This window comes from Triturus cristatus, chromosome 6 (genome assembly GCF_964204655.1).
Source record: "Triturus cristatus chromosome 6, aTriCri1.1, whole genome shotgun sequence".
Lineage (NCBI taxonomy): Eukaryota > Metazoa > Chordata > Amphibia > Caudata > Salamandridae > Triturus > Triturus cristatus.
In genome coordinates this window covers 1,622,089,290-1,622,107,212 of record NC_140589.1, presented here as the reverse complement: position 1 = coordinate 1,622,107,212, position 17,923 = coordinate 1,622,089,290, and positions in this window count along the sequence as shown.

Sequence of the window (17,923 nt, the reverse complement as noted above, 5' to 3'; positions counted from 1 at the left end):
GGACAGATACCCGCCCAGAGACACAGGGGGGGCTCAGAAGTGGCTTCCAGACTTTCTAGACACACTTGGCTTGATAGACTGCTGGAGACTCCGGCACCCCACACAGAGCCAATACACCTTCCACTCCGGGGCGCATGGTAGCCTCTCTAGGATCGATTACCTGCTCACTCTGGCTGCACACGCCTCATTGGTGTCCGAGGCCAGGCACATGGCGCGTGGTATATCGGACCATTCGCCAGTGTGGGTCAGGCTGGATGTCGGCCGTGAGGGAGGGGGAAGGGTGGCTCCTATTAACCCTTGGTACTTTCGAGACCCCAAGATGCGCAGCGCACTGGTGAAGACAGTGGATAATTTTTTCAAGGACAATCAGGGATCCGTGGACTCGGCAGTGTCGCTGTGGGAAGCATTTAAGACCGTGCTGCGAGGGGAGGCCCTCTCCCTTGTAGTGGCGGCCAAGCGTCGGAGAGATGGCGAGGTTATGCAGGTTGAGGAGGAGATCGTGGCTTTGGAGGGAGCGCTAGAGGAGGAGGTCACAGAGGCCTCACTGCATGAGCTGATCTTGAAGCAAGCCGAGTATAAGGACCTGGTGACGAATGCCGCTAAGACCCTCAGTAGGGAACAGCAGGGCCGCCTGTATGATGTTGGTGACAAGGCCGGGAAACTCCTAGCTTGGCTGGACAAAAAAGAACGGGTTAATAGAGTAGTGCCGGAGTTGACGGGAGAGGGGGGAGAGGTGATTGTGGAACCTGAGAGGATTGTACAGTGTTTCTCGGACTATTTCAGTATGGTTTATGCCTCAGTGTCGGATAGGCCGCCCGAGGACTCGCGCGATCTCTTGCGTGATATCGCTTTGCCCTGCCTCTCTGACGTAGATAGGGATGATCTTGATGGTGACATAACGGTCGATGAGGTGGCGGGAGCTATCCGCGCGCTGAACTCGGGCAAGGCCTCGGGCCCGAACGGCTTGCCGGTTGACCTGTATAAGCTGTTTCCGGATAGGGTCGCCCCTCACCTGCGCGCCATGTTCGTGGAGGCGCGGGCGGGTGGGGCCCTCCCGTTGGATCAGCGACTGGCGACAATTGTTGTTATACACAAAGATGGTAAACCCCGAGATAAGTGTGCCTCATATAGGCCTATCTCACTCCTTAACGCCGAGCCGAAGATTCTGGCTAAAATGCTGGCGGCCCGATTGGTCAGGGTACTCGGAGACCTGATCCACCCGGATCAATCCGGTTTTATTCCGCATCGTAACACTGCGTTAAACCTTCGGCGCCTTCATGGTGTAATCGCCAGGGCGGGCACGCTGTGTGAACCAGCTATTGTGGCGTCTCTCGATGCCATGATGGCCTTTGATACGGTGGAATGGGCATATTTGTGGGCGGTGCTGGCCAAGTTCGGCTTTGGCCATGGTTTTGTGAGCTGGGTGAGGTTGCTGTACGAGGGCCCCCTTGCGAGTGTGGTGGTAAATGGCCGGGCATCGACTCCGTTTCAGCTTGGGAGGGGCACTCGGCAAGGCTGCCCCCTGTCGCCACTGTTGTTCGCCCTCGCCCTTGAGCCGCTGGCAGCATGGATACGCTGGCACCCGGATATACGGGGACTTAGATGGTCGCCCGAACACGAGGACCGAATTTCGCTATATGCTGATGACATCCTGTTGTATCTTGCCTCGCCCAAGAACTCACTTATAGTGGTCTGTGACGTGCTTACATCTTTCGGTAGGAACTCGGGTCTCGTCATCAACTGGAGTAAATCGTATTTATATGTTCTGAGTGGCGAGGTTCCACCGATCCCGCGAACTTGTTCGATCCAGATCGCTCAGCAGGGCTTCGTGTATCTGGGGATCTTTATCTCCACGGACTACGCTTTGCGGTATGAGAGGAACCTGCTCCCCCCCCTGGCGCGCCTGCGGCGGGATGTAGAGGGCTGGCGGAGGCTGCCGCTCTCCCTCGTTGGGCGCGCTGCCTTGTTCAAAATGATGTCTCTTCCCCGGTTCCTCTACGCATTGCAGAATACTCTAGACTGGGTACCGGCCAATTACTTTCGGGAGGTCGAAAGCCTCCAACGAACGTTGTTGTGGTATGGGCGGCCGCGAATAGCGATTGCTAAGTTGACGCTTCCATGGTATGATGGGGGTATTGCGCTTCCAGACATCCGATGCTACTATTGGGCCACCCAGTTGAGCGCGATTAATCATGGTCTCTATGGCCCTGCCCTCAGCCCTGGGTATGCCATGGACAGGTGGTTGCTGCGCGGTGGTAACTATCACAGGGCGTTGTACTCGCGGTCCCTGGACTCGTCCCTCACGGGGCCCACTGGGGTGGCGGTGCGTGTGTGGAAGATGGCAACTGACTCGCTGGGCTGAAAGGATAGGCTCACCCTTGCTACCCCGCTGTTTGAATCCGAAAAATTGGGTAGGCTTTGGCATACAAAAGGTTTCGGTAAATGGGACTTGATCGGCATCTCCAGGGTCGGAGATGTGCTGATTAAGGGGAGGGTGAAGTCCTTTGAAGAGTTGCAGAAGGAGTATGAGTTGGGGACATCTGAGTTTTTCCGCTATGTTCAGGTGCGGCATGCCCTTCGGTCAGTCCTCGTAGAGGGTGAGAAGGTGCCTGAGTCTTCTCCTTTGGAGGACCGGATCCTTGATGGCCATATGCCTGAGAGTACGATCTCGCTTATCTACAAGAAATTGATAAATGTTCGGGCGAATATGCTTCTGGGGCTGCGGGACCAGTGGACTAGGGATGGACTCGAGTTGGATGATGAGGACTGGCAGTCTGCTGTTTCCTCTCCCAAGGAGGTTGCGATCCCGTCGCGTCTGCGGCTGGTGCAGCTCAAAATACTGCATCGAGTGTATGTGACGGGGCCGAGGCTGGTTCATATGGGATTCTCTGAGGAAGGCCTATGTAGGAGGGGATGTGGTATGGTGGGTACTTTCCTGCATATCATTTGGGAATGTGGTGTCATCTCGGAATTCTGGAGGAGAGTCCATGCAGTGATGGGGGAGGTGACGGGTATTGCTATGCAGCCAGAAGCGCGGTGCTGTCTCCTGAATGTCTGGGGGCCCACTGATCACGATGAGGCACAGACCCAGTGGGTGACTCTGGGTAACATGGTCGCTAAGAGAGATATTGCGCGATTGTGGGGCTCCGTGGGGCCCCCCACATTGACCGCGTGGAAAGAAAATATGGACTGGAGTATGCTCAGGGAAAAGACAGTATATTGCGCTAGAGGCCGCCCTCGGAAGTGGCACGCCATCTGGGGGCGGTGGAATCAATACAGGGGAGGAATAGGTCTTGCCCCTGATTTGGATCCCCCCGAGGAACAGCTCTCCTCTTGACATTCTTTCCAGCTCAGTCTATAAGATGTGATGGATAATTGACTTCTTGGGCCTCTGCTGTCCCCCTTCTTCCTCTTAGCACAGTACTGTGACTGTTAGATGATTGGGGTCCGGCCTCCCCTGGGGGGCTATCACCATGGGCATTCAGTGTTTTCGCCTTGCTGGGGTTTGTTGTGTGTTTGTGTTTATTTAAAAATGGAATCTTTTCACTGCTCCTTTAATGCAATGTGGACGTTTCTCTGTCCTTCTCTACCGAAGCTGCCGAACCCCCGGGTTGTCGGCTGAATAGCTGTGTCCAGAATCTTGAAGAAATAAAGGTTTTTTAAAAAAAATAAATAAAATAAAAAAATAAAATCACCAAGGACTGTAAAGTTAGTGTATTTTAGTGACAGATCAGCAATAGTGTCGTAGAGTTTCAGCATCTGGGCAGCTGGGGCATTAGGGGGTCTATAGACCAGTAGTCTGGCCATTGAGGAGGCTTTGGCAAGTTTGATGCAATAGGACATAGCCTCAATCTGCCCTAGATTTCCAATTCCCGTATACATGATCTCCCAGTCCTCTCTTATAATAATAGCAAGGCCACCTCCCAAACTATTGTCAGCTCGATTCACCTTCGAGATCCTATAACCTTCTGGAATGGCTAATGCTATATGTGATTGGAGCTATCTCGCATCCAGGTTTCAGTTAAAAACATGATGTCCCAGGCATTCGTCTTTAGGTTGAGCCAGATGTCATCTGCGTGTTTGGGCAGAGATCTGTAATTAACAAGGCATGCCTTAATGGAGGGCCTTGGGGGAGGTGTAGGTACTCTGATAGACCCAGCACCTGACCAATCTTTGTCCTCACCAACTTTCTCAAACCTGAAGTAGCAGGCGCTGCACTGGAACTCGTGGAGACTCCCCGCATTTCCTTCTACCGAACAGAGGTCCAGACATTTAGGCCTCTGGCAGTTTACGGCGGAGAAGGCAAGTAGCTGCTCCTTAGACCAAACAAGTCTTAATATTGGGCCCCCACAGCAGCATGGCTCGCGCTGGTCAAGGGCCGGATGCGGACGGGCGCGGACGGGCTTCCCTTTGGCGTGCCAGTGACGCACCCACTGCGCGGCCTCGTCATCCGTCCCCTTTTATCCTGTGCGTGCGCGGTAGCGACCAGCAAGAACAGGAGAGCTGGACCACTAACCTCCAAGCGGAAAGATATTTAAGAAGTATGCCCCCCGGAGCATTGAACACTGCCCCTGCAGTGAAGTGCACACACAAAAGAAAATTCGATTTTAAAAACAGAATGCGAAGGTAAGATTTATAGTTTAACACCACTAAAGCCCTACCACAGCTTAAGTAGTCAAAAGTAGTCAAAAGCGGTACAAGGAAGATAGCTATATTCAAAATGATAATGTTACCAAGGCTCCTTTTATTATTTTGTGAATGTCTCTATTATGGGCAGGTGAGGGCTTGGAGCCCCATCATTCGAGGCCTACTATCTGTCAGCACAGTTACAGTGGGCTTCAAGATTGTTGGTGGCGCGACACTTGGGGAAATATGCACCGACTCCAGCCCCCTTCGCCTGTCCATGATCCAAAATGCCCTGCTTCCCAAAGCTACACCCCGATCTACATGTCACTACAGGTCACTATCGACCACAGGTGTCTGGCTAATGTCTCTCATCTGACTTGTCACATATCACCGTATGTTCCAGCGCGACCCCTGCTGGGTCTCCCACGCTTCCCTGGCACCTCCTTCACCACTGAACTGTGGATGTGACTCGAGCAATCTTTGATGACAGTCTGTGACCTTTTTGCTGCAGGCCACCTTCTCACCTTTGACCAACTTCACTTAGACCACGCTATTCCCTGAGGGCAATTTATTACTTACCAACAACTACGTCAAACGTACCTAAACCTTTGGTCCACACGTGGCAAGGAACCTCGAACCCACCCTGTCATAAAATCTCTCCTACACATGGGGGTTGGGTGTCACCCGATAGCATGGATCTTCAAGGCCATATGGGAACACAATGGGACCCTGTTGTCGTCTTACGGGGCAAGCGGGAGGACGATTTCAGCCAGGAACTGCACAATGCAGAATTGGAACAGGCACTGTAATTCCTCCAACAGGTGTCTAGAAATGCCTAATTCAAAAACATTCAGTTCTCCATCCTACACAGAGCCTATTTGACACCTGAGCAGCTCAATCGCTACTTTCCCACTGAACATTTATGCTGCCCACACTGCCAATTTGCGTCAGCTGATCTATAGCATATGTTGGGGTCCTGCTTCCCCCTCTCCTCCTATTGGTGCTCAGTTTACGATGTGCTAGTGGAGGTCACCAAGCTCACTGATCTCAAATCAGGGGAGGCCCACACCCTCTGTGTTTTCAAGCGCAGGTAACAACATATGGTACGGGCACGCTCCGCTGGCTTGACCATCCTGCTGCCCAAGAGAACTCTAACTTTGCAGTAGAGGGCTGAGCAGGTGCCCCCGCTCACCGCCTGGCATGGAGTGCTGAGGAAATGGGGATAGGCTCAAGGTGAGGCCCTGCACTAAGAAGATGTTCGACATATTCGCAAACAGACGATTTCTGCGGCCTGGTACATCCTCCTTGAAACACTTCCAGCAACTTACCCACAATCATAACCTAACCCTGTGAACCTTCTGGGCAATCCATTATGTTCATAAAATCCTTCTTCCCAATTTCCCTATCTTTCCACTTTTCCACCCACCTCACCCTCCTTATGCGCCCCCACCCGTACCCCATCGGGAGACTTGGAGCCGAGACTGGCCATACAAATTTAAGACTTCTTCTGCAGGATTAACAGCAAACTGGGAGTTCCCCTGCTCAAACACTGACCAACCGACCCGGCTGATGCCCCCAAATGGTCATGCCCGTCCCCCAACCCAACCAAGTCCCTTTTCACATAGTAAAGGAGGCCCTGCCATGGCCCTCCGTCAGTACTCTTGGCAGTTGTGTTTGTTTTTTGTTTTTAGCTGTACTATCCCTGTTTGTCAGACAGCCTAATAGGTAATCAATACTGCACCCCTTCACCGGTCACCCACTACTGGGACGCTCTGACAGTTGCCTCATTTATTTCCCTATTCAGCACCTACGCTTCTACTTTACCTGTTTTGTGATGAGGTTATATGATGTCTTGTACTGCTGTGACATTGGCTTTGTGCTTAACTGAAAGCCCCAATAACATAGTTTAAAAACAAACTAGAGTGAGGTTGAGAATGGAATACCAGTAGCTCTGACCGAAGTGGAACAGTGTCACAACTTTTGGAAGGAAGGATTCTTGCGTCCGCAGAAACAGTTTGTCTGCGATGTTGTGGCAATGAGGAACACTGTCTTGAGGGTAAGAACTAGAAGCCATAGGGGACAGCTGTGAAGTAGCTCAAAGGGAAAGCATATTAGATATGTGTGGACCAAGGTAAGGTTCCCCTGTGGCATGAGAAAGGGAGAGGGAGGAAACAGATTTTGCAAGCCTTTCCAAAAATGCATCACAACAGGTGAGTTGAATGAAGAGGGCTGGTCAAGCAACTGTAAAAAAACAAAAGAGTTGAAAGGTACCCTTTAACTGAGCCCAGAGCGAAGCCTTGCTGGGTGAGGGATAAAACAAACAACAGATAACATTGCCGGTAGAGAGTCTATCAGTGGTGTGCCGCACCATGTCACAAATTTGTTCCAACAACAGATGTATACAATTTTTGTTGAGGATTGCTTGGTTGCCAAGATGACTTCAACCACCTCCCGAGGAAGGTCAAAGGAGTTTACCTCTTGCAGCTCAATCTCAAAGCATGAAGGTGGAGATTGAGAAGACCCGTGTTCAGAACCATGTCCTGTTGCTGCAACAGCAGGCCTTCCTGGAGAGGCAACTTGATCAGAGGACAGATGCTCATGCCCAGGAGCTCTGGAGCACACAACCTCCATGCCGTGTCCAGAGATACTAGCATGGCTTGGGCCCAGTCCATCCTGATCGTCAAAACTCAGGGCAGGAAATCTATTGCCAGGAAGGCATACAGGAGTCCTGAGTTTCCCCCTAGGTGGAACGCGTCTCCTAGCAAGAGATGCCTTTGAAACTTCAAATCAAAGAACTGCTCACATGGTGCTTTCTAGGTGGTGGCAAATACATCGAGTCAAGGTTCTTCCCATTCGTGGAAGACCTCGCACCACCTCCCGGTGCAACTGCCATTCATGATCCGCTAGGCGTCGGCGGTTGAGTTGGCCCACCCTAACACTCAAGGATCCTGCCAGGTGAATCACCACCAGGGAAATTCCTTAATTGTCCAGCTATTTCCATAGGTGCAGGGCCTCTTGCCACTGGGTCCATAGCCTTACCACACCCTGTTTGTTGCAGTACCCCATGGTGGTGGTGGTGTCTGGTGTCTGGTGTCTGCGCCTGGCCTCCCCTTCATGGACAGGAGGAAGGCTTTCAGCGTGAATTCTATGGCCCTCAGCTTCAGAAGGTTGGTATGGAGACAGGACTCTACAAGTGAGCAGAGGCCTCTGATCTCCTCTCTCTCCCGGGTGGACAGCCCAACTCAGGAGTGATGCATTAGCCAACGCTGTCAGCTCTAGGTGGGGCAAGGAGAGATGTCTGCCTCTGACACAATTGCAATCCATTAGCTACCACTCCACACTTTTTGCAATCTCCCTAAAATCTGAACGTGGTCAGAGTGGTGCCCTTGATATTGGGTCCACTGGGACTTCAGATCCCCCTGCAGAGTTCCCATATGCCACCTGGCATACTTGACCAGCAGGGTGCAGGAGGCCTTCACTCCCAGCAGCCTCAGAGTCAACCTCACTGTAATCCAGGACAGAGGGTGAAAGATAAGGATCTTAGCCTGACTGTCCTGGACTCTCCTTTCCAAGGGAAAGGCATGAAACAGGACAGTGACCAGAATGGCTCCAATGAAGGGGAGCATCTGAGAGGGAGTCAGGTGTGAGTTCAGCATGTTTATATTAAACTTTCATGATGACAGGAGGTTCGTCATAGTTTGGAGGTGATTGACAAGGCTGCAAGTCCACGTTCAATGGCTGGCTGTCATGGTAGAGGAAGAATGGATCCCCAACCGCCTAAGATCTGCTGTAACCACTGCCATTATCTTCATTAATACTTGAGGATAATGGTAAGACAAAAGGGGAGCACCATGAAATGAAAATGCTCCTGTTGCACCATTAACCACAGGTAGCGCCAGTGGACCTGCAGGAAAGGTATATTGAAATAGCGTCCTGCAGATCCAACACACCATCCAGGGTCGAGGGCAGAGAAGACCTGGGTCAGGGTGAGCATTCTGAATTTGCCATTATGGATTGCACAGGAATGGCATCCCATCAGTAAACTGGCATTGACGGACTTGAGGGCCAAACTGGGGAGAGAAAATATACTCCTGACAAAGGTGTCGACTATTTTGGACTCCTATCAGGGGCAGTAGTCTGAAAAGAATTTGGGTTAGTCCCACTGGTAGATGCTTGCAAAATTAAGCTCTTGGGAGGAGAGTGCTAAGACAAAAATGTGGGGTGGCCCGTGGCAGGTCAGTGGCATCTCGCAATTTGGTTATTTACTGGGGGACTACAGCACAGTTTAATCCAGGTACCTAGGAGAGTAAGTGATTCATTAAAATGTAGCTGAAGCTCTGTAGAGTTTTTCTCCCGCTGCAGTACTTTGATGAGAACACTGGTTTTGACTTCTAAGATGGGGAGCTGTAGGTCGAGAACTTCAGCTGCCCTCTTCATGACCACTGCAAAGCAAGCATTCTCTTCAGTGGCAGGACCTGGGGGTGTGACAGGGCATGAATCTGGAGAGGTGTCTATGCTACTGTCTTATTGCAGGTCATCATACCAATTCTCGTCGTGGAAGGGTTGGCCAATTTCATCGCCAGCGGCATAATTGTTGTCGGAAATCCTTTGCAAACAAGGAATGCACTATGAGGAGTCTTCCTTTTGGAGATGGTAATCAAGCGGTAGAGGTTGTGGTTTGATGGAAACCAAGCACAGTCTTGATCGAGGTCATAGCAGCGCAGACCCTGAGTTGGAGAATACAATGGGCACCTCATCCTGCAGCATCGTTAGGAGTTGTGAGGTAAGCGGAGGAGGCGCAGTGGTGGTTTCGGAGGGTCCAACTGGTGTTAGTTTCCCAGATGGAAGTCTCTCAGCTTCTTGGGGCCTGTAGGCGTGCCAGAGGGAGATGTAAGGGATCTGAAGAGTCGGAACATGGCCTCACAGAACTTTTGATTCTGCCTCAGTGTCACAAACAGCCCCAGAAACTCTGGTTGTTCTGGGGATAAGTTGTGGGATTAGCCCAAAAGTCTGCTGACTTCAGGTGCAGGATCAAGAGGTATAGTGACACCCATGCGTCTTCTCAGGAGTATGAGAGTGGCAGTAAGGGTCCGAGTCCCGCTTGGATTTTTATGTTTTTTTTCTTAACTTACCCAAAGATTTGGAGCGTAATGACGATTGACTCCTGTGACATTTGAACTGGGTGCAAGACAGAGACCGGCCATAGGACTTGAACCGAACTCGTTGAGGAGGCACCTGGTTGCTGACGAAGTAGAATTTTGTCTCATGGTCCCATATGGCCTTTGTGTTCATCGACACACAGTAACTGCAGGCCTTAGAGTTTTGACTCGGGCTCAAGCACCACACACAAACCTGATGAGGATCTGTCACAGACATTTACTTGTGAAAGTTCTTACAAGGTTTAAAATATGTCATTGTGGGAGGTGACATTTCCCATGCATGCTGTATATGTGAGGTAACAAAGGTTTCAAATAGACAAGAGGTTGCTCCAGATCTGTGTCTGGTGGCATGGAACTAAAAGGAACTGACATAAGTGTGCAAAAGTGGTACCTATACATGCTCCGCACATCATTCTGGAGAGTAACAGCATCAGTGTGGAGCCGGCATGTGCTGGGCCTTCTAGGTCCTGCTGAAAAATGTTTCAGGATCCAGATTTGACACCTGGAGAATTTTCAAAAGGTGAAGATCTGTGATTAGAAGTCTTTAACTGAATGCATTGCCCATCAATGGAAACATGGCTTGCTCATTGACGAAGATTACTAGAGGCCACACTTCTAAGCCACCATATGTCTAGTACAATAATGATTAAAGCAATCCTTTCACTGATACTGTGCGGATGAAATTGTACTAAAACCTAGAAAAGCTGCATCCACTACAAGACCTGGGTGGAGTCCTAATATGTGAAAAAGTTGGCTACAAAATGTGATGGTCTGCAAGGTTTGCAGTTACCTTTGAATTTCATTGTTATTGGCAAATGGGTCTGGTGTGACAGTTCTTTATACAATTTAGAACATATCAATGGTATGGGTTTGGGCAACTGCAGTATGAGCTGTTTTATTCAATGTTCTTTTGTAAAAGAAAGGCTGGGCTTTAAAAGTTAGTCATTCAAAAGTTACTTATATTCAAGGCACTCAGAGGCATTCTAAAGTTCTAGTAGATAGGGCCTTTAAATTCAGATTTAAACAGTTGAAAGACAAGACCATCCTCCTCTCTACTGTCTCTGCCAAAAGCTGGACGTTGATGTTTGCTCTATTTTAGACCTGAGGACCACACAACTGTTATAGATGAAATAAGAGATCGCTCTAAAATATGATAAAGGTCCCAGTATGGGAGGGGTCACTATGGACAAAAGAAGTTTACTATAAGAAAACTCTCTCAGTCAACAGTGTTCTGCAGTTCTCATTAGCTGAACACTGCCCAACTAATCACCGGTGTGCTGTGAGCCGAGAACTGAAATAATGACTGTGGAAATAGTAGGCTGTCTTCCATGTTGGCATGCAGTGACATAATATTAATACTTTATGTTAATTCACTACTTCATTAATTCATAGTTTTGTGGCACACATTAATATAAGCATGAGAATAATGATACATGTTGGGACATGTCAATAAAGACATTTCATGGTTAGGTCTTCAATTATTTGTCAACCAGAAGCACTCCTTTGAGTTAGACAAAAGAAAAACCGCTTGGGTCCTACACCCACCCTCACAGACCATGCCAGGAACCTCGGCATCATCTTTGATGACAAGCTCTCGATGAACAGACAAGTCAACGCCGTGATATCCTCACATTGCTTGCAAAATCTTCAAATGAGTCCACAAAACACACACACCAGACGCATGGTCACCCAAGCCCTCATCACCAGCAGACTTGACTATGGCAATGCGCTATATGTCAGTGTTAGAAATTGGGCACTGATTGACTAGGGTGTGAGCCCTGGTCAAGCAGCAACCACAATCCTACTCAGGGTAAGGTACAAGCCAACCCCAAATTAACCAGTGCTCAATCCCCTGGTAGCTTGGCACAGATCAGTCAGGCTTAACTTAGAGCAATGTATAAAGTATTTGTGCAACCCTCCAAACATTAAAATAGTGAACATCCTGCACAAAAAGTATCCCACACCAGGTTAGAAAAATAGAGCTTAATTGAATGAATAAAACAAGACCAAAAATGACAAAAGTCCAATCAGTAGAACCAGAGATGTGAATTTTTAAAGAATAAACTGTAAACTAGCGCGTAGAAACAGAAAGTACCAACTGCAGCTATCTGGTGGCACTAGACCGGTCAAAACCTAAAGCTCAGGGTAACCGTGATGGAGCGTGGGTAAGATACAGTCTCAGATTAGTCCCGCTGAAGCTATACCTTCTTCAAGTTTTGTGCGAAGAGACCCATTCGAGGAGAAGTTCCCCAAGAGGAAGGCGAGCGTTGCTGGTGATGGTCGGCGGGCTGAGAAGAGCAGGACAGACGTCCTGGATGGCCAAATTGGAGCTTCACATTGGCAATCCATACAGGCTGATGATGCTTGCTGTGCATAGAAACAAACTTGCATCGGCTTGCACAGGTTTCTCGCGCAAGTGTCACGGTTCCAGTGCAAATGGGCCTATTTGCAGTTGAGAAGAGCCCAAACGCTTGACTTTAAGAGCTCGAGAGTCACACCACAGGCCCAAGAGCTACGAGGATCCTCCTGGGAATCAGGAACGCGTTGAAGGCGGGTTCAGAAGCTCTGAGGTTCACATTAAGAGGCCATCAAACTAGCCCTTTAAGTCACTGTGGGGTCATTGCTTCAGGATGGAGGTTGCAGGTCCAGTTCTTCTTCCCCAGGCAAGACAGCAGCAGGCAGCAGATCAGCACAGCAAGGTATCAGCTCCTTCAGAGTAGCAGTCCAGCAGAGTGACAGTCCTTTCAGCAGCGCATCAGTCCTTTTTCCTGGTGGAGTATCCACAGGTCCACAAGCGTATTGAAGTGGTGGTGTCTGAGGTCCTTTTTTAATACACAGTTGTGCCTTTTAAGTGGGCAAAAACTTCTAGAGATATGCTTTTGAAGTGCAGCAATGCCCTGCCTTCCCTGTCCTGGCTCCAGACTAAATACAGAGGGTATGCAGCCTTTGGTGTGGGGACAGAACATAGCCTATTCAGGTGTAAGTGAGGCTTGGTCCAGCTCCTCCCTCCCATCCTGCCAGTGATGGCCGATTAAGTCATGCCTAGCCTCCCATTGTGTGTCTGTCTAGGAGGAATACACAAAGCCCAGCTGCCAACTACACCCAGTCATGTGACCAGAAACAGGCTGCAGGCACCAAATGGCTAAGGCAAAGAAATGCCAACTTTCAATAAATGGCATTTTCAGAATTGTAATTTAAAATACGACTTCACCATCAGTTAGGATTTTAGGTTAGGATTCCAGAGACACCAAACTTGAACCAGTGGTTCTTCCCATTTGGAAATTACACATATAAAATGTAATAAAGTAATCCCAATGTTATCCTATGGGAGAGATAGAACTTACAGTAGTGAAAAACTAATTTAAGAGTTGTTTACTACCAGGACATGTAAAACTTAATAGTACATGTCCAACTTTTTTAATGCACGACACCCTGTCATTGGGGCTGTCTAGGGTCTACCTAAGGGGTGACTGATATGTATTAACCCCTTCTGTGCCCATGACGAGCTGGACTCGTCATGGGCCGCGGTTGCGCTGTGCCCATGACGAGTCCAGCTCGTCATGAACCCCGCCCGCTAATGCAACGCCCGGCACAGGGCGGGGAAAGGGCGTGGCACACAAGGGGTTAAAACGGAAGGTTTGGGCCTGGCAAAAACCTTATTTTTGCAAGGTCGAAATGGCAGTGTGAACTGCCCACACAGGCTCTGCAATGGCAGGTCTCAGACATGTTTAAAGGGCAACTTAAGTGGGTGGCACAATCAGTTCTGCAGGCCCACTAGTAGCATTTGATTTACAGAGCCTGAGCACACATAGTGCACTTTATTAGGGATTTAGATGTAAATTAAATATGACAAGTGGGTTTAAGCTAATTCACCATGTTTTAGGGAAAGAGCACAAGCACTACATAACTGGTTAGCAGTGGTGAAGGGCACAGAATTCTAAGGCCAGCAAAAACAAAGTCAGAAAAAAACAAGAGGTCTGAACCAAACCTTTAGGAGGGAACCACGGCAAAGATGCTAGGTCTCTCACTCGGCATCTCCAGCCACCTCACTCAGATTCCAAACCATCCAAAACTATGCTGCCAGACTCATCCTAGACATTCCCAAAAGGGCACACATCATACTCCACCTCGCAGAACTGCACTGGCTACCCATCCAGAAATGCTGTGAATTCACACTCCTCACACACACCTACATGCCATCCACAACACACGACCAGTCTACTTCAACAACCGCCCCCCAACTCTACCAACCCTCCAGACACCTATGTTCCACTTCTTTCTGCCTTGCTTGAATCCCCTGCATCCACAGAAGCAAGACAGGAGGACACGTTTTTTCCTTCATCGTGGCAAAAAGCTGTAGCAATTGCCCTCTACATATCCGGCCCACCACATCTCTCCTTAACTTCAGCAAGAAGCTGAAGACCTAGATCTTCAACTTGGAGCACCTCCAGACCTACGCTCCTGCTCTGGCACCTGGATACCCACATGGGTGATAAGCTGCACCCTACAAATCCCCATAATATAAGATAACAAGAAGCTGTAGATGGGGAAGTGCATGTTTGTGTCAGGAGACATGGAGATGCCCCTCCAGTGGTGCATAGCAAGAGTGTGCAGCAGCATGGCAGAAAGCTGAGGAGCAGATTTATCAATATGTTGCATCGCACTGGCGCCATGCAATGGGGTGCAAGGGCTACGCAACTACTCAGTAAGATTTATCAAACCACATAATCCCGAAAAACAGAAATGCAACCACAAAAAGAAACCGTAAGCGTCGTGATATACGTCGGAACTGAAGGTATTAAAAAGAAAGTGTAGGGCCGAAGAACAAACTTGGAGGAAAGATTACTCACTAGAAAAAAAAGATAATTACAGAAAAGCTATTGAAAATTACAAAAAAGCTGTCATCACAGCAAAATCAAGCTTTTTCACCGAGAAAATTAACTCCGCAAAAAACTCAGCCAGAGAGCTTTAGAGAGCAAACAGCACATTCCCAACGCTGATATCTGCAATAAATTAGCTGACTTCTTCCTCAGCAAAGTAAAAAATGTCTTTGACGAATTCTCTAGCCATCAAATTGCAGACTGCCTAGAAGTAATAGATGGTTTAGAGAATGGGGAAGTGAATACACAGGCCCAGTTTAGCTGTTTCAGCCGCCTAACGCCCGAGCGAGTGGAAAAACATATCCTATCTACTACATCAGGCTACCCATTGGACCCCTGTCCAGCTATGGTTCTCCAATTAGCACCTAGCACCATAGCGGGCCAATTAGCACCTCTTTTGAATAACATCATAAAGGCTGGATCTTTCCAAATTATTTGGAAAAATCTCTAGTAAGGCCCATCTCGAAAAAAACCTTCTCAAGATCCCACCGAGGTCAAAAATTATCAGCCAATCTCCTGCTTGCCATTCCCTTCTAAAATTCTGGAAAAAGCAATTAACGAAGATCTTCTGGATTTCCTGGAGTCAAACGATAAAATGGACCCAGAACAACATGGATTTCGACCCTTACACAGCACGGAGTCAGACCTCATTGCCGCCACCGAGGTGATCCGCATCCAGTTGGATGGCGGAGGGAAGGCAATACTTATCTTGTTAGACCTCTCAGCAGCATTCAACATGGTAAACCATTAAGTTCTCATTCGGCACCTAGCCGAAATGGAGATCACAGGTGTAGCCTCTAAGATACTAAAATCATTCTTAACAAACAGAGAACAAACTGTTACGATGGGTGGACACAAATCACATCCTTATGCCCTACCTTGTGGAGTGCCCCAGGGGTCTTCATTTTTCCCAACGCTGTTCAATGCCTATGTGACCCCTCTTGCCAAACGTATCTGCTTCCACGGTTTCACCGCTATCTGTTATGCGGATGACACACAAATAGTGGTGTCTTTATCATCAAACCCTGGTGACGTGGAAAAAAATTAACAACTGTATGATCCCTATAATAGGTTGGATGCATGATAATTGCTTGACATTGAACACCGATAAAACCGAGGTGCTACTTTTTGGAAAAAACACCGCCCTCTGGAATACAGATTAGTGGCCTGAAGGGGCAGGAGCCTGCCCACACCCCGTAAGGAAGGTAAAAAGTCTAGGCATCCTTCTTGTCAATAAATTACCATTATCAAATCAGGTTAATGCTATTACATCTTCCTGTTATTACACTCTGAAGATTATAACAAAAATTCTCCCGTTTATCCCGATGGATCTAAGGAAAACCGTAATCATGACTCTAGTGCTATCAAGGATTGACTACTGTAATGCCCTTAACTTAGGTGCAAATAAAGGGACCATACGTAAACTTCTATGACTTCAAAATGCGGCAGCATGATTTTTACTTAAACTACCCATATTTAGCTCAGTGTCCAAAGGGATCCGAGAGCTGCACTGGCTGCCCGTCCAGGCAAGGGTACAGTTTAAGTCCTTGTGCATTGTCCACAAGACCGTTTCTGGGATAGGGCCTGCGTATTTTAACAATCGAATTTCCTCAACTCAGTCTTGGATCATCGACTGCATCATTATTGGTCATCCCCAGGGTGAAGACTGTAAAGTGGGGTGGAAGAATTTTCTTCCATTTGGCCCCTAAACTTTGGAATACTCTGCCTTTCAACCTGAGATGCCAAACTAACAGACAACTGTTTAGAAAGGCGCTTAAAACTTTGTTGTTCACACCCAATTCCTAATTTCAGTTTCCCCCTCTGTTTCAGAATGTGAAAGCTCATGCGCTAAGACGCCTTGGCGTGCACGCGCTTTATAAAACCCCTATTTCATTTCATTTCATTTGCATGGCCCTGCATGGTTTGATAAATCTAAAGTAACGCAACAGAGCGCAAATCACAGCTTTAGGTTACTCTACCCCACAGAGGCGTTCCATCTGTGGAGTGTACCCAGGCGTCCACTCATGAATTTTGCTGCATTGCCAGATTTACCATTAATGGCAGTCCTGGAAATGCGCTAAAATGCTACACCTCCCCAGGTGAGGTGTAACAAGAAGAAATATCTTAATTTCTCCCTAGGGGCTACCTACCTTGTGCAGGAAGGTAGCCCCTCCTGCACAAAAACAATCCTACTCCCAACGCAGGCAAGGTGCAAGGGTGCTAGCGCAAGGAAAAGACAGGAATGCGCTGTATAATGGTATGACGTAGTCCTCTCCTTTCTCTATCACGCAGCACAGCAAGGTAGCCTGCTGCACTGCATGGTTTTTTGATAAATATGCCCCTGAGTGTCAACTAACAACTAGAAGATTGGTTACAACATGACCCAGGATTGGAAGAGAAGCTCCAAGTAGATCAGTGTGGTGTCCCTTTCGCAGCATTGAACGCTGAGCATGAGCAAGCACAGGGGTGCCTTTGAGGGGCAGTATTTATTTACATGGTAAATGGGAGAGAGGATGAGCCTCAGTGGAGGTACCCTGTCAATCTAAGATTTTGTAACATGCTTTTACCTTCAGTGTTGCTAATAAGGAGAAATATGAACACTTACAGAGAAGGGTTTCTGAACAACCAGAGGAGCAGCCCTAAACCAGCAGTGAAGCAGCACATAAGCTTTCAATGCTATCGGATTCATTGGTCATTTTCCTGGTTGAGTAAATGGTCAGTCTTGGTCAGTACGAGGAGGAGCTAGCCAAGAGGTGAATGGACTGACAAGGTTTGTCAATATATGGGTTCTGATTCAAAAAAGCATTTGTGAGTATTGGAAGTAGTGGAACAGGTGCACCCTGTTAATGCATTCTAACTCGTTTTGGTGAATTCGCCACAAAACAACCACATTTTTATTTTAAAAAATGCAAACAGCGCACAGTCCTTTCTGTTTGAATTAATTGTGTATGAGGATGAATATTTCCATTTTATATGTTTTAGGGCCATTCACAAATATATGCAAGAGTATGTAAAACAGTATTACAGGAGTAGTACTTTAATAGGTCCCAATCTGAACCGAAAACATGCTGTGATACTTGTGTGGGGACCTTCTACCCTCACCTCTTGCTAGAAGAATCTGTGCCCGTTTCAGATACATCTGAAATGTAAGCGTTCACTTGACTTGACTTTTTAAAATCCTTCCTAGCATAAAAGTGTCGTTGGGTTTGAAAAGCCAATTAAAAGTCTTGTATTTCTTGTGCTGCTTGCCCACCCCGT